This window comes from Ambystoma mexicanum, chromosome 8 (genome assembly GCF_040938575.1).
Source record: "Ambystoma mexicanum isolate Mex_15411 chromosome 8, UKY_AmexF1_1, whole genome shotgun sequence".
In the NCBI taxonomy this organism is placed as follows: Eukaryota; Metazoa; Chordata; class Amphibia; order Caudata; family Ambystomatidae; genus Ambystoma; species Ambystoma mexicanum.
In genome coordinates, this window is record NC_090929.1 from 1,158,286,306 (window position 1) to 1,158,306,981 (window position 20,676).

Consider the following 20,676-nt stretch of genomic DNA (forward strand, 5'->3'; position numbering starts at 1 on the left):
CTCGTAGTACGGCGGACGGGTCCGCCGCGATTAGCGCTGGCGGAAACCCACTCCGCCAGGGTCCTAATGAGGCCCAATGTTGCAGGGTGTATTGGAGGAAAGGAAGGACCTGGTTATGGGGTTTGAATGGGGCAAGGGAGTCTGGGGGAGTGGGCATAAAAGTGGGCGGGCAGAGGGAACATAGTTCCACTACTTTTTTTTTACACTTCCACCACTGGCTATACTTTGAAAAAAGGCAATGAAGTCTTGAGCCCAGCAGTAAAATCCTATGAAATGCAAACAAGGGAAGTGATCCAATATGGGGCAAAAGTGTGGGGGTATCAACAACTGTAAAACCGTGTGTATCATTGAAAATGTTTTTCCCAAGAAAATGTTGGGTTTGCCAAAAAATACCATAAGGAACTCGGATGCCAATTTGTAGACCAAATAGTGGCAATTAGACCTACTGGCTCAAGCTATGGTCAGTACCAGAACTGGAGGATAATACAGGGAGGCACATGTTGAGCCAGGAAGGGGGTCTGGCATTGCTTTGGGTCTCGCATGTTAAAAGCCTCCTAAGCTCTCTGTGATGCCTGAAGTCCACACAAAATCGAACATCATTGACAAATACTAGGAGCTGTGCAAGAGAGAATCTCCCTCTCAACACTCTTCCAGAAGTATTTGGTAACCAATAGTAATATGGGGGGTTAGATTTACCTAGACAAGATGAGCTTGAGATCAATGCGCAGCTTGTATACCAAATTGTGATTTGGGATTTTGATGCTGGTGGAAACCATGCAATAATGGGATAACAGCCTTACTGATAAATGTCCATATTGAGTGGAATCCATAAATGTCCATAAATAGAGTGGAATCCGAAGTACATTTTATGCTAATTTGTCCCCTATTTCCAGACTATAGGAAAAGGTACCTAAATTATTGCTTACGAGAGTCTGGACTAAGGTCAACTGAAGAAGTGATAACATTTTGCAAAAATGCAACAATTGAACCCGATATATTTACAGCCACTAATTATGTGCACAGAGCTTGGATTAGAAGATTATCAGTAATGAGGTTAGATCTGTGAACAAACTCTCTCCTGTATGTATTACATTTATGTAACATGAGTCATTGGATTTTCAGATTAATTTTAAGACTATTTATTGTTCACCAGCATTTTAAATTTTAAATGGTTTTAAAAACATAAGGACTAAGAAAGATAATGCAATTGATTTTCGGCCCAAATTGACATCCTTTTTGACACTGGTTGATTAAGGAAAATGGGTAAAATGAACTATGAGTAAGAAAAAGTTCCAAAATCATTATAAGATGGTTTTAAATATTGATTATATGTATACATTTATGGGTCCATACCCGAAATAAAGTTTGATTGATTGACACAGAAGGAGTAGACATGGCACTGAGGGAGAAAGGTAAGAGGGGAGTGAGATGAGGGGAACCAGAAGTGAGGATGGAGAGAGAGCTGAGATGAGTCGAGGAGTGGAGCTAGATGGAGAGTTGAAGTGAGTTGTGGGGTGGAGCAAGAGGGAGACTAGTGAGATCTTTAGGGGGTAAAGGTAGAGAGCAGTGCTTAATTTGTAAATAAATAATTGCCAGGACTCAACATTTTGTTTTTGTTGGCAACCAGTGCTTTGTAGAGTCCTACCCGCAAGATGTCAGGAAGGTGTTGAAGAATTTTTAGCTTGGAAACTTGTTGGTGTTTCACAAAAGGAGAACCATTTCTATCATAGTAAAGGCAGTGACAACTGGTGATATTAAGATGGTAGTGTAAATCGCATGAGCGAGTGGAGTGAGTGAGCAACACTCAATTCTTCCACAAGGAGGCGTTTCCGATCAATGAAAAAGTATACAAATATGTGCATAATGGTTAATTTTATAATATCATTTTCAAAACAATTTGCGAAGTGGTTAGAGGTTTTAGAAAGGAACATAAAACAGATGCAGAACGAGCAATATAAATGCAACCTCCTTTGTAGTGAACCGGTTAGCACAGAAAGAGCCCCTTACACATACAACAGGCGTGGTATTTATTTATTTTTTGCATTTTCAAAGCGCCCACACAGCCCGCGGGCATTGAGGCATTGTTACAGGAATTGTTTGTTTTTCAGTTGCGTAATGTTTTTTTTGTCTTAAATGCGCTTAAATACCCAGAGGTTTCTAAGCGCGGATCCGGGGATCGAACCTCTGTTGCTTTGTGTCTTCTTGCTTCCACGGCGAAAACGTTGCCGCTGAGCTATCCTCCGGGACAGGAATGGGAATGGAATGGGATGGTATGGGAATCAGAGGAAGCTTCCTTCACAAACAACGGATAAAGTTGCAGGTGGAGCAGGTCAATCTTCATAGAACAGGCACCACATGGGCCTCAGCAATCCAGGTCCCGCACACACGTAGAACTCATCCAGCAGCAGTTCAGGCCTTTGAATGAGTTTCTCACACAGAAAAGGCCAGCTTGACCTCTGGTCTTCTTCTTTGATAACTAATGAGATTAGCCTAAATCCCACCTGTCACGTGTGTGACTAAGGTGGTGGAGGCTGTGGCAATGGACTTCAGAAGCAATAGTGGGCCTGGCTGTCCAAACCACAATTGAAGAAGTTTTGAGCATTTGTTTGAGGTATGTCGTAGTGGCCTAAATGGGTTTCGATAGAGCATCTGTGTACCTTTCTCTCTCATGCACAGAGCAGGCACATTATGGGCAGCAGCAATGCACATTGTAATGACAAAACAACTAGCCACATCATGTGCAACAGTAGCATAAGTAGAAGAACAATAGCATTTTAGTTTTTCACACACACACAAACAGAATGGATCAACACGAACTTCCCTTACAGAGCATGTCACGATAGGCCTCAGTAGAAGGGCATTTCCTAAAAAAGATCAGGTACAGAATGGGCTACACCAGTTCATGTTATTTCCAAATAGAGTATGTCAACATGGACAGCAGAAGTGAATGTTTCCCTCACAAACAAGTAACCATGGACTTCTGTAGTGCAAGCTTATCTTGCACAGAACAAATCAATATCAGCCTCAGCAGTGACATCTTCCCTCAAACAGGACAGGGCATTGTGGGCTGCACTGGAGAAAGGTAACCATCCTTCAACAAAGAGCCCGAAAGTAGCAGTGCAACCTTTCATCATAAAAAATAAGTACTGCATAGGGCTCATCAGTGCACGCTTCCATCAGATAGAAGGGTTGAGTATGGGCTTCAGCAGTACAAGCTTCCCTCACATACAATAGTCTTTGCATTGGCCTTAGCAGTTCAAACTCCACTCACAAAGAACCGTCATAGGAATGGCCTCAGTAGTGCAAGCTCCCATGATGTAAAACAGCATGTATGCCCCAAGTGTAAGCTCCCTGCAAGTAAAACAGGTTTAGTATGAGCCCCTGTAACAATCAACATCATATACTAATAAATTAACATCATTATGCTCATGGAATACAAGAGGCCATCAACATCTCTTCTAACTGACTAGTTCAGACCTAGCCAAGTTTCAGATCATTTGTTTGCAGGAAACTTGGCTGGTCCAGCCCCCTGTGTGTGAGGACTTTCTGTCCTTCACAAATCCTGCAATACAGAATAACAAAGGTCGACCATCCTCTGGTCTTTTAACACTGATTAAGATCGACTTAAATTTTGAAATTGTTGAATCAAAAAAACTAAACCACTGGGCACAAATGACCATCTTACAACAGCACCCCCAAGTAGTAGAACAACAGAACGAAACGAGTACCTCAAATGTAATAAAACACTTGGGGATTCTACATTTATATTGGAACCCGGCAACAATTAATGATGAGACATTTATAGACACTTCTTTACAGCAATCGACTTAGCAATTGAACAATTCCCCCAGATTGATTTTATAATCTGTGCAGACTTAAGAGGCCAGACATGAAATTGCTGACCTGTCACCAAGAGCATCAAAATGGACAAAAGAAATTGAAGATCGAAATTTCTTCCTCAATTTTTCTGTCAGTGACAATACTGTCTCCGCATTACCAACATGGTCATGGGGAAGCTCCATCGCTACGAAAGGCTTACACCTATATCTCACAGGGGATAAAGGCCAAACCTCATGACACTGGAAACAAATACTCTGCAAATAACGATCATCATATGCTGTCCATAATATGGTCGATGCAAGCGTTATCTAACCCCAAACTCCATCTTTCTTTGTTGGAAACTAATAGCAGATTAAACAGACTTTGTTTGACTCACTCACAAATAGGAATCCTTCCAAATACATTTGAGAAGTCCAGTCAGAAAGGAGTTGCAAAATTGAATTATGAATGGCTCCTGAGGCCATTCCAGTTAACCCAAACCCATAATCAGAAAGAAAGAATTCAACATCCACGTGCATTCAATCCAGACATAAAGAAAAAAAATATAGAACTACGTATACAGGCTGATCAAAATGGAGAAGCAAAATTATTCAAATTGGATAAAATCAATGAGACTTTTTGCTAAACAGCTGAAATGATGCTGGAGGCACTCAAGAGTAGAAATTCTAGAGATCTCTGGAAATTGCTTTACTGACAAGCGTACTCTCAAAGCAAAATTATCCCTGACGTGCCAGAATCCAAATGGATAATTCATTTCACCGAATTATATAAAGAAATAACTACCTTGAGGGGGAGGCATCACATTGTACAAACACAGAAATGGTCAGTGGATTTTGATATTGAAGATATTTCGAATCTTATTAAAAATTTGAATATATCCTGGGCTCCTGGGCCAGATAGTTTGTGCAACGCAATAATCAAACGTAATCCCAAAGAATGGACAATGTTATGTGCCCAGATCTTTAGACTGCTAGCAGAAACAAATCAAATACCTAAGACATGGCAATTAGCGATCCTTATTCCAATCTATTAGCAGGGCGACAGAAAGAATTCAGGCAACTATCGGCCCATCCCCCTGCTGGATCCACTAGGAAACACCTTTGTATAATTTCTGCAGAAAAAATTAACAACATGGGCTACAAATAATAATCATCAACCGCTAGGACAAACAGGATGTATTAAAAATGTCGCAACAAATCTTAATCTGTTTTTGCTCAATTTGCTTAAACAAGAATCCATAAGAACTAAAACACGGATTTTTGCCGCATTTGTTGACCTTCAACTTGCATTTGATCTAGTCAACAGACAGATTCTGTGGGAGAAATTGACTTGGTGGAAATGCCTGAAAGACATAGTTGAACCCATTAAGCAACTGTATTCTAACACAAGCATAACATTTCGTATGACTGTGGACGGAGTGGTGACTTCGTCTATCAAAACATGTAATGGCCTGAAACAAGGGTGCTCCTTAGCGGCCATCTTCTTCAATTTATATACTTCAGACTAAGAGAAATCCATCAACTAATCCACCTAAAATTAACGCAGACCTACCTTTACTCATGATGTATGCTGCCGATATTGTCATTTTTGACAAAACACCAAGAGGCCTTCAGATAAGCCTTAACCACCTGGAATCCTATATGAAATTGAATGAATTGAAAATTAATACATCAAAAACGAATATAATGTCTTTAACAAAGATTCCCCCGATGAGATCAAAATCACTAAACTGGTTCCTACAAAAAGAAAAATTGTTGCAGGTATCTAAAATAAAATATTTGGGTATCTGGATTAATCAATCAATATTTGATAAAGATTGGGAGGTCCATCTGAAATCCAAGGCCCTCTCGCTTGCCAGAGAAGATGCATTTATTCATCGTAAATATGGGAAATTCTCCTTGAAACCCATAATAGCCTTTTTCAGTCAGGCAATGGAAGTGAGACCCTCATTAACCTCGATCCTGGTGTTTGGCAGCAGTTGGAAGCAATTTTTTGGCATAAAGTACTTTTGTTACCACCGTCATACCCGATGCAGCGAATCCGGTACGAAATCACTACTCAATCTCTAGATTCGATAATGACATGGAAAAAATTGGACTTCTACTAGAAAATTCTAAGTGAAACTCAGTCACTGGCATTTGATATTTTGCACCACAAAGAAACATTGTATAATGACAAAATCCTAAAAGATTGGAAAAACGCCATAGATGATACACTCCCAATGGTAGCGATTCCTATTGAAATGCTGATCCAGCATCCACAGCATGCAAAAAAATTAATACTCTTAAATGGCTGAATCACCACGTTACATCTGAAAGCACAAATAAATCAAATGGATCTTAAATGTGAATTTGATGTAAGAGCGATAAATCAACTACAAACATATCTTGTACTTTTTCCGGACCAACGGATCCATGATAGTTTTTTTAGACTATGCTTGAATCTACTCCCCACACGGGAATTATTAACAAAAAACAACCAAATTCCTAAAACGCTTGAGTTTTGTAGATTTTGTAACCAAACTAGAGTCACTATTCCATATTATAATGGAATGTTCAGCATTATCTGTGAAGCGTAATTTGTTTAGAGAAATGTTTCTGAAAGACAATACACAGATGGAGGCGAAAGAACTCTGGACACAAATCTTGTTGGGAAAAAACAAGAAAATGGTTTATACCATTGTTCAATTTTGGGAAAACAATATAGGAAATGGTTTCTAAAATTGATTATGAATGACTACTAATTCCATTTGATGTGATATATTAACATTGTAGGAGTAAATGAAAAGTTTAAAAAAATTAAATAATATCATTTTAATTATAAAATAAAATAGTCACAATATGGGCCTAGGTAATGCCTGCTCCCGCAAATAAAGCAACAACAGCATGAGCCTCTGCGGTGCTCCCTGCATGTATCTAGGTCCCCACATCATTATGTTCTGCTACCATATTGCCACATATAACAGTCACAATATGGGCCTTGGTAGCACCAGCTACCCTCACCTAGAATAGCCACACCATGGGCCTCTGCAGTGCTCCCTTCATGCATCAGGTGCCCTGCAAGCTTCCCCTCGCACAGTGGTCAAATTGGGCAGGAGCGGTTGCGAGCAGTGCTCCTCTACTTTTTTTAATTACGTTTGACTGTTTCTATACTTTTATTTTAAAAAGAAACCATTCAGGAATGGTTTTGTTGTAAAATAAAAGTGTAGGAAGCAGCTGAGACTTGCACTTCAGTGCATTACACTGAACATTTCCTTAAACAGCAGGAGTATTTGTTTGGTGGTTTGTATTGTGCATGGGAGGGGGCACAGCGATTGAGTTTGTGTAGAGCTGGGCAGGCTTGTAGGGAACATCATTGCACTATTTCTTTTCATACACTCCGACCACTGCCCAAACATTATGTTGTGCTCCGAGACTACCACGTATAATAGTCACGATATGGGCCTTAGTGATGCCTGCCCCTTCTCCTAGAATAGCCACAGCATGGACCTCTGAAGTGCTCCCTTCATGCATTTAGGTCCTCTGCAAACTTCACCACATCTCTATGTTCTGCTACCAGATTACCAAATGTAACAGTCACAATACGGGCCTTGGTAATGCCTGCTCCCCTCACCTAGAATAACCACAGCATGGGCCTCTGCAGTGCTCCCTTCGTGCATCCAGGTCCTCTGCAACCTTCCACAGATTATGGTGTGCTCGAAAACCTAAGCATATAGTAGTCACAAGATTGGCCCTAGTAGTGCCTTCGCTGTCAGATGAAATGGTCACACAGCATGGACCGCTGCAGTGATCCCTTCATTCATTAGGGTCCTTTGCAAACTCTCTCAGCATTGTTATAATGTGCAACTTGTCCTACCAGATTGCTAAATTATGCCATTGAGCTATCCAGTCGAGGATTCACATTTAAACACGAGTTGCAGATTCTTATTCTATTTACAGCAATAGAGCACAAGTGAAAAATGTAAACAAAAAAGCTATTCTAACAATACATATGCAAATCACTTTATCTGGGTTTGAACAAATTTTCTTAAAGAAAATATCGGCCATTAATGGCCATATGTAAAGCAAGGGAATTTAATTTCGGTAACCATTTTAATGTATGGAACTCTGCAAAAATCATGGTAAAAAGAATACTTGTGGCATTTATTTGTAGGTACACATTTGCAAATTCTTTAATAAATATATTATTAGGTAATAATTTCTGGCATCATTACACATATTTTGCCTTTTAAATCATTGTTCACGGCTCTGCTGAAGGCAGTGTCAGAAACCAGAAGGTGTCTCACCCACTAGTCCCCGGCGATCTGTCATCCAGGAGGCTGGGACCCGGCCATCGCTTTTGGACAGAGTTCCTGGGGTGGACCAGTGCAGAATGATCACCTGGATGAAGTCTCTTCGGGGAGTGGGAGTGGGACACCGGAGGGTGAGAAGCGGTATCCCCTTTCCTCTAACACCTTTTCCCCATCCACCCGGTAGGACCTTAGGAACCTACCCCCCTCCAAACCCCCTTCACGACACAAACACTTTCTCCCGGACAGCTCACTGTGAGAGAAAACAGAATAACACTCAAGCCGTATGTCTGACATGATCCAACACAAGGGTCAGGCAGAGTCAGGCAATTACTGATAATTACACACACCTGACTTCCATCACACTTCCCCACAATGATAAAAGGCAGAGCACGAAAGCAAATCCTGAGCAAAGCAAAACACATGAGGAAGCAGCAGTTCCAAGATGGCAGTTTACTTTGAGGAGAAAGACGGCAACACCAGAGAGGGTTGCAAGGAGGGAATTACCCTTGACCTTTTCGGAGAAAGAATGCTACTTTCACGAGCCCTTGAGAATAAGAAACATAAAACCGGGAATTAAAGCTGAAGAAAGGTGCAGTGTGTGTCTTAGGTACCCGGGCCCCTCCTGCATCTATAGACAAGGCGGGGAGGAGCAATTGCTGCTGTGGTACTGTCCTTGGCTCCTACAACAAAGCAGCACCAGTAAAGTCAGCACAGCCGGTGAGTCTGGGAGACTGATAGCAGACCGGTCTGTGTTAGAACCAAGGTTGCAAGCGGAAACATTGTATGAAGAAATCTGCAAAGAACAAAGAGTGAGGAGTATGTGATGAGCAACACAAATATACTTGAATATCCAAGGAGTGACTGAACATTTGAAACCAAGACAGATACCATATACTGTTATGGTGGATCATTTTAGATGGTCACTGTGGCATCGATGGCGGCGGATTGCTTCTCTATCAGTTTCTACTCCCAAGATGGCGTCTTTTGTTCCACATGCAATTGCAGTCTCACAGATACTTCCTGGTCAATTGGCTCCACCCCTAAGTTCTCAGTCGCTTCTTCTACTGGCCTCCCGAGACTCCCTCCGCTTTGCTTCTGCTAATATTCAACGCTCGTAAATTCGCTAAACTTTTCTATGCTATCCCTTCTCCTTCTGATCCCACTCTGTTTCCTGCGAATATTTCTTCGTTATATTTAGAACGCGGAACCCGTGTCAGCCCCAATATTGCAACGGCCACATCAGTCTGCTTAGCCGGGAGTGTGCGTTCTCGTACGCCGAAGTACCCACGCTGAGCATTCTCTCCCTTCAGGGTAGGTCCCGTCCGGGCACCACAACCATAAACACTTGTCCGATTCTAACCCTGCAAATAATCATCTCCTGCTCTTTCTATTAAACAGCCCTCCCTCGCTACTTACCTTCTACTCCCTCATCCGATCGCAGATCACTTCAACACTGATTCCCTGTAGATCAGGTAACCTTTGAGATATAAGGGTAGATTGTTTGTTGAATATGTTTTCTAAATGATTTACCACCATCCTCTTTAATTCAGTATCGGAGAGAGAGAGGGCAACCAGCACGAATATCTTCCAGTGAAGACCTTCCTATACCGACAGAAAGCACAAAGACCTTCCGCAGCAAGAATGTCCCAGGTTTTTTTCCCCAGAGGGTTTCCCGGGGTTCTCTGCATCATCCGCCCTGTAATCTGGGTCGGGGGAAGTAGAGATACTCAGGGGATTTTCCTTATCTCCAAAGTTCACTCAGGATCCAGGTTGGTGAAAAATCCATTGTAAACCTCGTTTCATTACTGTGAATTGTTTGATACTAATACAGAAAGCTAACAGTAAGCAACACCAGCAAAAAAAATTAAAATAATACAGTACACAGACGAGGTGACGTGCATCTTTACTTATCATGGATCAGATGCAGCAGATGATGGCTGCAATCCAGTCCCTCACGGCGGAGGTGCAGAATCTTAAACAGGAGAATGCCGCTTTACGGCAAATGATCCTCTCACCTCAAAGTTCAGAAATACCCACAGGTCCTCTGCCTGGAGGTAGATTTGACAGCAATCCCCATAAACTAAAGGACTTCTTGGACGCATGCACAGTCCAGTTTTCCTTCAAAGCCACATTTTTTCCCACAGAAAGGGACAAAGTGGGACACATCATATCACAACTAACCGGGCCTGCTTTGGCCTGAGCTACACCTTTGGTAATGTCCAACAACCCTATACTTGATTTGTTCCCAGGGTTTTGCAATAGTCTGAAAGCTATGTTTGGCAGAAAGGAGATTACAGTCGCTTCCCAAGAAAGGTTGATAGATTATAAACAGGGTACTCAGGATATCCTTACATACATTACTAATTTCAAACAACTAGCCAATGACATTTCTTGGGCTGATGATGCCTTCATCAAACTGTTTCGAAGAGGTCTAAATGAAGAACTCAAAGACGAGGTTTCATAGGTACCTCGCCCTCCCAACCTTTCGGAAATTATAGCTCTGGTTATGCAGCTAGATTATAGATTACAAGAACAAGCCAGAGAAAAGAGGAAGCATAGATACGGCCGAACCCCCTTAGAATCCCTTCCTATTATGGACAAACCAGCTTCCACCAGTCAATCACAAGCCATGGAGGAACCCATGAAACTAGGTGGTGCTTGGGGGGCCTTTGACACCCGAGGAAAGAACAAGTCGGAGGTCGCAAGGTCTGTGTATGTATGGCAGTGATAAAGATAATTTGCTTCGAGATTGTCCCGTTGCACCTCCCTGAAGGTCGGGAAACGCCACAACCCGTCCGTGAAGGCAACCACGGTACAGAGTCGGTCTGTTAATTTCCCAGCAACCAGGATTACTACTTCTACATTTAGGGGAACCGATGTGGTCATGATGGTAGTCATGGTATCATTGGTTTTGGAAGACAAACACATAGCCCAAGTGCCTGCATTAATAGATAGCCGGAGCTGCAGGATGTTTCATGGATGATCACTGGGCCAGACAACAAGGGATACCAAGGATGGCAGCCCATTAACTTCAGGCCCCATTCGAGAGCATTCACATGCCATATGCATGGTCATGGCTTCCCACCGAGAAGAGATGGAACTACATTTGATAAAGACTACACATTATCCAGTTATTCTGGGACGTAACTGGCTGAAGGTTCATAATCCCTATGTGAATTGGTCTGCAGGGTCCTTTCTCCTGGGTTCAGAACATTGTCTGACACATTGCCTATCAGGGGCTGCAGTTGGATTCCATACCCTGTCCTCCCCTAATATTGAAGCGCCAAAATCTGTTATGCTAAACCATGTTCAGGAAATACCGGAGCCGTATTTAAAATATCAAGAACTATTTTCAGTCACAGAATTTTCAGAACTACCTCCTTATAGGAGGGACGACTGTGCAATAGAATTGATCCCAGATCAGCCCCTGCCATTTGGCCGAATGTATATCTGATCAGTTAAAGAGAAAGAAGTACTCCTAGAGTATCTCCAAACCAATGTACAGAATGGTTTGATTGCAGAATCCACATCTCCTGCTGCAGCCTCATTATTCTTCGTCCCGAAGAAAAATACATCAGAGCTACGCCCTTGCATAGATTATCGGGCTTAAATAAGATTACCATCCCGGGTAAATATCCCATGCCATTGATACTGGACATTCTGGAAGCTGTAAAGAATTGCACCATTTTCACGAAACTTGACCTACGGGGTGCTTACTACCTCATTCGGATATGGTCAGGGGATGAATGGAAAACAGATTTCCGCACCCCTTTTGGGCATTATGAATATTGAGTCATGCTTTTCGGTTTATCCAATGCCCCGGCCGTATTCCAACGATTCCTGAATCACATATTTGCAGATATTCTCCTGCATTTTGACATTGTGTACGTGGATGATATTTTATTCTTTTCATCCTCAGTAATCGATCACGTTCAACATGTACAAGAAGTCTTGGATCGACTACAAAAGGAACCATCTACGTTGTAAACTCGAAAAATTTTAATTTCACCAAACTCAAGTGGCTTATTTGGGTTATATTCTCTCTCCGTTATGGATCTCCATGGACCCGGCAAAAGTACAAGCAATTTCCGATTGGCCGGCACCAAAAACAGTGAACGAAATTCAGTGGTTTTTGGGCTTTACTAACTTCTATAGATGATTTATACCCAATTTTTCCGATATCATCCATCCTTTCATGCATCTTTGAAAGAAAGGCATCCATTTTCAATGGAACCCGGAAGCTCAAGAAGCTTTTGAGAACCTGAAAACCGTATTCTCTACGGCTCCTATTCTAGTGACTCCTGATCAACAAAAACAGTTTATTGTAGAGTCTGATGCATCCCAATTATCACTTGGACCCGTCCTAATACAGTCCAATCATCAAGGCATAGAATGTCCAGTCGCTTATTTGTCAAAAACGTTATCTCCTGCAGAAGTGAACTACACTGTATTGGAAAAGGAATTGTTAGCCATTAAAAAAGCATTTGAAGAATGGAGACATCTATTGTTGGGGGCTGAATACCCCATCAAAGTCCGAACTGACCACCATAACCTTAGGGCCCTACAGTATGCCCAGACCTGTAATAGAAGACAAGCATGGTGGGCTCATTTTTTTCCCCATTCTGGATTGAATTTGAGTTCATCCCAGGAAGAAATAACCTTCGAGCGGATGCACTGTCCAGAAAGGAATTGAGTCGTACGTTCCGTTTTCATTCAGAACCTATATTCGAAGGGATTGTGTCCTCCGACGTATTCCTTTTCTTTGATATACGTTTCCAGCTTGATGGCCTCGGAAATGTTTTCTCTGTAGAGGACGCTGCTCGTCGACGTCCGCCGAGTCGATGTCCCTTGACGGCCACCGTATCGGCGCCGACGTCACCATGCCCATAAATAGGCACGCGCTGCGTCCGTTGCTCAGTTCCGTTTTTCCGCGCTTCGTGGGGCCTCGGAACGTTGTTGCTCAGTTCAGTCACGTTTATCTAAATGAATTTCGACGAATATTCCTTATCGTTCTCGATGGCTTCTTCATCAGAACCGACGATGCCGCAATCCGGCTTCAAGAAATATCAAGACTGCGGTAAAAAAATGTCAATAACAGATCCACACAGGGTCTGTTTATGGTGCTTGGGATCCGAGCATCATTGTTCGGAGCCTGAGGACTGCATGTCCATGACGGCGAAAGCCCTGAAGGAGCGAAAGGGGAAGCTCGAGAGAGGTAAGTCAGCCAAAACCTCCTCGAAGGTTTCGTCGGCCGAGTCGAGGCATTCGTCTCCTCGCCGTCGAAAACACTCCCATTCTAGATCTCGAAGCAGCTCCCACCATTCGTCGAGATCTAGACACTCAAAAAGACGTCGAAGGTCCCATTCCTTGTCGTCTTCGGTGTCCCCAGAAAGAGTTTCCTGTCCCACCAAACTCAGTTCTCAAACTGAGTGGGAGGAATTCAGAAAGAAAATGTTAAGCGTCTTCTAGAACACGGCCTCAACCCCCTCGAAGACAGCTGAGGGTGATACCCCGGGTGAAAAATCAAAAAAAATCAAGACGCCTCGAGTCGCAGCACCCGGTGAAACATTCCACCAGAGAGCGCCATGAGCCATCTGGTAAGAAGGCACCGTCTTCGACGCCGTCGTCGAGGGTTCCTTCGACGCCGTCGTCAAAGATTCCCTCGACGCACGGGTCGGCGCCATCAACGCCGTTGTCGAAGGGTTCCTCGACGCACCGGTCGATCGACTCGACGCCATCGTCGACGCTGACGCCGATGAAAGAGAGGACCAAGGCTCCACAGCCAACAGTGTTTTCAAGGGCCTCCGGCACGACGCCGAGACCGTCGTCGATGCCCTCGAGTAGGATCCCGATCCTCTCGAATTCCTCAAGGCCCCTTCCAGTTTTTTCAACGCCATTTTCGGCGCCTTCGAGGCCGGTTACATCGGCGTCGACAACTTCGACATTTCTCATCCAATAACGACGAGTTTGGCTCCTTCAGCCGTAGAGATGTGCTTTACTCCATTTCAGAGATCAGAATACCCTGGTCTTTCTTCAATTTATGAAGAAAGAGAAGACTCTGACCAAGAAACTTTTGGTTTACAGAGATCCTCACTGCCTGCTGCAGAGGATTTCACCTCTGAAGAAAGGAGGCTGAAGGAACTACAGGACTCACTTCATGAGGCCAGTGGACTTGACACTTCCCCAGAAGTGGAATTTGTAAAGCCAGACCCAGGGGAACATGCCGAAACACCATATAGAACCCTGATGGCAAGAATAATTGAATTTATGGGTTGGTCTGCGCCTTCACCTGTTTTCCAACAGGATGATCTAACGGATATATTGGACAAAGGCCCACAGGAGGACCCGGTGGTCCCCTTCCATGCAGCCCTACAAAGAAAAATTGCATCCAATTGGGAGACTCCCGAAGTCATCCCAGCAGTCAATAAAAGACTGTCGACAAAGTATAGGGTAGCGGCTGCTGACCCTGAATACCTGTCAAAACACCCGACCCCAGAGAGCCTAGTGGTTCAAGCGGCAACTTCATCCAGCAGTAGGACTGCTTCCCCTACTGTCCCACAGGACAGGGATGACAAGAGGTACGACTCTATGGCAAAGAAAGTCTTCTGTGCCTGTAGTATGGCGTTGAAGTCCATCAACGCCACCTGCACGCTCGCCAGGTTCAGACACACATTATGAGAGTGTGCTTAATCAGCCGCTGACTGCATACCCGATGGAGAGGAAGCCTTCCTTAACATCATCACAATCCGCAGGCATGCGTGGTTGCGAAAGTCTGGCTTTGCTCCAGATGTACAGGCCAGACTTTTGAATATGCCCTTTGACGGTTCTTCGTTATTCGGAAAAAAGGCTGATGACAGTCTGGAAAAGTTACAGACTTCTAAAGCAGCAGCAAAATCCTTAGGAGCTGGTATCCGCCAAACTCCTTTTCGCCCCTCAGGAACCTCTGGGAGAGGAAAGTCCTTTCGCTATTATTCCGCATTCGGAAAAGGCAGAGGACAGTTGGCGCAAAGAGGCCAAAGAAGATCCACCCGAGGTGGACGGGTCAAAGGTACTGAGACCGCAGCAGCAGCAGGTGCCTCTTTACCTCGGCATCTGCATCAGCCGCCCCAAACCACTCTGAGGCCTTTGCACACAAGACACCTGTAGGGGGCAGGTTAACTCGCCATCTGACGGAATGGCAGGCTATAACGTCAGATGCTTGGGCATTGGAGACAGTTGCCAAAGGTTACTGCCTACCCTTTCTACACATCCCTCAGAGTCATCCAGCTCCCGAAAAGTTCCAGATCCGCTCCTCTTGCAGGAAATTTTGGACCTGCTAGAGAAAGGTGCCATAGAACTGGTACCTGTCGCGGACAGGAACAAGGGCTGGTACTCCCCCTAATTTCTCATACCAAAGAAGGACGGAGGACTGAGACCCATCCTGGACTTAAGAGAATTGAACAAGTTCCTCAGGAAGGACAAGTTCAAGATGGTAACTCTCAGATCCTTCAGGTCCTCCAGCTCCAGGACTGGCTGGTATCTCTGGACCTTCAGGATGCTTATTTCCATGTGCCAATCCATCTCAAGTACAGGAAATACCTGAGGTTCGCAATTGGCAACTCTCATTATCAATTTCGAGTTCTGCCATTTGGGCTGACCTCCGCCCCGAGGGTCTTCACCAAACTGATGTCAGTAGTGGTGGCGAGTCTAAGGAGGGAAGGGATCCACGTCTATCCCTACCTGGACGATTGGCTGATCAGGGCCGTATCTTCGGAACAGGCCCGGACCCAGCTAGATTATGTCTGCCTCTTCCTTCACAGACTGGGCTTCTCCCTCAATTTAAAGAAGTCACAGATGATACCATCTCAGAGACTCCAGTTCATTGGAGCGGTCCTGGACACTTCCCTGGGAAAAGCCTCGCCACCAGAGGTGAGGGCTCAAGATATTCTGCAGATGGTCACCAAGATTCAAAATGCCCAACGTCTCCCAGCCTTCGACTTTTTGAGGTTGCTAGGCCTCATGGCATCCTGCATCTTCCTTGTGCCAGAGGCTCGCCTGAGAATGAGATCTCTTCAGTGGGCACTGAGAAGTCAGTGGTCACAATTCTCAGGGAGAATGTCAGACCTCCTCCGGATTCCAGACAAGGTAGCCCACGACCTTCAGTGGTGGGTCTATTCAGAGAACATCTTGAAAGGAAAACTGTTTTGGCAACCATGGCCGGAGATAACAGTAGTCACAGACGCCTCGCTCACAGGGTGGGGAGCCCATGCCATCGACTTGACCATCAGCGGTCGTTGGTCTCCATCGGAGTCCAGACTACATATCAACCTTTTAGAGCTGAGAGCGATCAGACTAGCGCTGAAAGCTTTCCTGCCATCAGTACAGGGGAGAAATTTCCTGATAATGATGTACAACACGGTGGCCATGCACTACCTCAACAAAAGAGGAGGCGTAGGATCACTACCACTGTGCATAGAGGCAATGCAGCTCTGGTTTTGGGCAATTCGGGAAGGAATCTCTCTATCGGCAGTCCATCTAGCCGGAGAGAAGAATTTGACAGCGGACGCTCTGAGCAGGCAGAGCACAGTCTCCCACGAATGGGAGCTAGCTCAGGAAGTCCTTCAAGAGATCTTCGCCCTTTGGGGAACTCGTCTGGTGGATCTGTTCGCCACAAGCACCAACAGGAAGTGTGATCTGTTCTGTTCAAGGGAATTTCCCCCGAGAGGAGCTCTGGGAGACACGTTCGTAGTGGACTGGGAGTTTCCACTCCTCTACGCGTTTCCACCAGTCCCTGTTATTCCTCAAATGATCAGGAGGTTGAGAAGATTCTGGAAAACCATGATCCTAATTGCCCTGGACTGGGCCAGGAGAACGTGGTACCCGGACCTTCTCGATATGTCCATCTGTCCTCCAATCCGTCTTCCACTCAAAGAGAATCTTCTCTCGCAGAAGGGAGGTCAGGTTCTCCATCCAGACATCAGAACCCTCAACCTTCACGCTCGGCTTCTGAAAGGTTGAGGTACAAGGATTGGGATCTCCCTGATGATGTCATGGAGGTGTTGCTTTCGGCCAGAAGACCAGCAACAAAGTCTTTATACCGCTGCCGTTGGAACAAGTTTTGCAGCTGGTGTAGGGAAGAGAATATCGACCCTTTTTCATGTGATACACCAACGGTGCTATCGTTTCTACTCTACTTGGCAAACTCAGGCCTTCAAGTTGGCACTGTAAAAGGCTATCTCGCAGCGCTTTCTATCTTCAAGCGCACTGCGGAGGAACCATCATATTTCAAAATTCCTCTAGTGGTACAATTTCTCAAGGGTCTGACTAATGTTTACCCTCCAAAACCATTCCAGGTTCCATTATGGGACTTAAATTTAGTCTTAAACTAAGATTTCTCACACTTAAAACTTTCCTACTTGTAGCACTAACATCGGCTAGGAGGGTGAGTGAGCTACAAGCTCTCTCCTGTAAACCCCCACATACAATCTTCCACAAGGACAAGGTTGTCCTCCAGGTGAAGCCTAATTTTCTCCCAAAGGTGGTTTCTGAATTCCATATTACTCAGGAAATTACCTTGCCTTCATTCTACCCTCCTCCCCATCCGGGGAAAGAGGAGGAAAGGCTACACAGGCTGGACCCTAGGCGAGCTCTCAGCTTTTACATCAGCAGAATGGCTAGAATCAGGCAAGCAGACCAGCTGTTTGTAGGATACTCAGGTCACAAGTTGGGACTACCCATAACAAAACAAACCATCTCCAGGTGGATTATCTTGGCCATCCTGGAATGTTATAGACTAGCAGGGAAAGAGCCACCCCAAAACCTCAGGGCTCACTCAACCAGGGGTATTGCAGCTTCTTCGGCTCTCCAGAGAGGGGTACCGGTCCGGGACATATGTGCGGCTGCCACATGGTCATCCGCACATACATTCAGAAAATTTTACAATCTGGATTCCTCCACTGCTCAAGAGACCAGATTTGGCAAAGCCGTATTACACTCGGTCCATCCCTAAAGGGATATATATAACACTATCACTCCCTCCTCCAATTACATACCACTGCTATGGGAGTCTATCAAAGATAAGGAATACGTCGGAGGACACAATCCCTTCGAAGAACAAGTTACTTTCTTACCTGGTAACGTTCTTTCGATGGGATGTTCCTCCGACATATTCCTTATCGCCCCTCCCATCCATCCCCACAGTGATAATTTCCCTTGTGGTTGCAGCTTTCGCTCCTTCAAGGTTACTGACCAATTCAGGCATGTCTTTCTTATACTACAAAACAGAACTGAGCAACGGACGCAGCGCGTGTCTATTTATGGGCATGGTGATGTCGGCGCCGATACGGTGGCCATCGAGGGACATCGACTCGGCGGACGTCGACGCGCAGCGCCCTCTACAGAGAAAACATTTCCGAGGCCAGCAAGCTGGAAACGTATATCAAAGATAAGGAATACGTCGGAGGAACATCCCATCGAAAGAACGTTACCAGGTAAGAAAGTAACTTGTTCTTTTCCAACATACAGGCAATCAATCATATTCAGACTTTCCTCCAAAAGATATCTGCTAAAACGATTCCCTTTGAGCTCCAGCATCCACAATTTCGGTTGGAACATTCTTTGGTCCTAGAACAAGGATGTTTACTTCATAAGAATGCAGTATTTTTACCTTGTCTTGAGCTTCAGAAGAATGCCCTACAGTGGTGCCATGACTCCCCTACTGCAGGCCATCGTGGTGTGGCCAACACGATTGAATTACTGAGTAGATACTTCTGGTGGCCTACTTTGATGTCGGACACGGCAGAATATGTCAAATCCTGTTCAATCTGCCAACAGTCAAAAATCTCTAGAAGACTTCCTTTGGGCGATTTGGTAAAAATGCCTCTTCCGGATCGACCTTGGCAAATTATCACCAAGGATTTTATAGTGTACCTACCCTTGTCCAGTCATTGTACGACCATAATGGTTACTATCGACACACTCACTAAGCTGGCAAAATTTGTTCCCTTGCCTAAAGTCCCCTCCGCAGCTCAGATGACCCGAGTATTCATCAACCATGTCTTTTCTAAACATGGGCTTCCTGATACCATCATTTCTGACCGTGGACCTCACTATATCTCACAATATTGGAAACATCTATGTTCCATCCTCAACATACAACGAGCGCTTAGTTCTGGAATTCATCCACAGACCAACGGTCAAACAGAGAGACTAAATCAAACCTTAGGTTATCTTCATTGCTATATATCCGCTGCACAGGATAATTGGGTGGATCTTCTTCCCCTAGTGGAATACGCTTATAACAATGCTCATCATTCTTCCTTGAAAGCCAGCCCATTTTATGTGATTTACGGTTTTCATCCAACCAGTTTTCCCACTTGTCCAGCTCCTGCTTCGCCTCTTCCGAACCTGGATAATCTGCTCCATACCATTCGTTAAGGACACATTACTGCACGGCAATGTTTGGAACTAGCTCAGGAACGTGCCAAACATCAGGCAGATCGGAACAGAACACCTTCTCCTCCGCTTCATCCTGGTGATAAGGTCTTGCTATCATCACATTTTCTTCCCTGTCATCTGGTTCCATCCAAACTGTCACCAAAATATTTCAGACCTTTTGAGGTTTGGCACGGAGGGGTGAGGTGGCCTTTTTGTTAAGGCTACCAACCTCATGGTCCCGGATCCATCTGGTCTTTCATGTTTCCCAATTGAAGCCTTTGGTACCTGATAATTTTGGACATGGTTCAGCCTGCAGTCCTCCCCCAGTGTCCACTGATGATGGCCTGGAATTTGAAGTGGCAGGGATCTGCGATTCCCGATATCATCGGGGAAGACTGCAATACCTGATGGATTGGAAGGGGTATTCTCTGGCCGATCGGTCCTGGAAGCCTGTCGGGGCAGTTCATGCTCCCAGGTTGGTTTGTCACTTTCATCTATTTCATACTGGCAAGCCAGGTGGTACCACCCTTCGGAGGGGGCATACTGTTATGAGAGATCATTTTAGATGGTCCCTTTGGTATAGATGGTGGCGGATTGCTTCTCTATCAGTTTCTACTCCCAAAATGGCATCTTTTGTTCCACGTGCAATTCCAGTCTCACAGATACTTCCTGGTCAATTGGCTCTGCCCCTAAGTTCCCCCTAAGTTCCCCAGTGTCCACTGATGATGGCCTGGAATTTGAAGTGGCAGGGATCTGCGATTCCCGATATCATCGGGGAAGACTGCAATACCTGATGGATTGGAAGGGGTATTCTCTGGCCGATCGGTCCTGGAAGCCTGTCGGGGCAGTTCATGCTCCCAGGTTGGTTTGTCACTTTCATCTATTTCATACTGGCAAGCCAGGTGGTACCACCCTTCGGAGGGGGCATACTGTTATGAGAGATCATTTTAGATGGTCCCTTTGGTATATATGGTGGCGGATTGCTTCTCTATCAGTTTCTACTCCCAAAATGGCATCTTTTGTTCCACGTGCAATTCCAGTCTCACAGATACTTCCTGGTCAATTGGGTCTGCCCCTAAGTTCCCAGTCGCTTCTTCTACTGGCCTCCGGAGACTCCTTCCGCGTAGCTT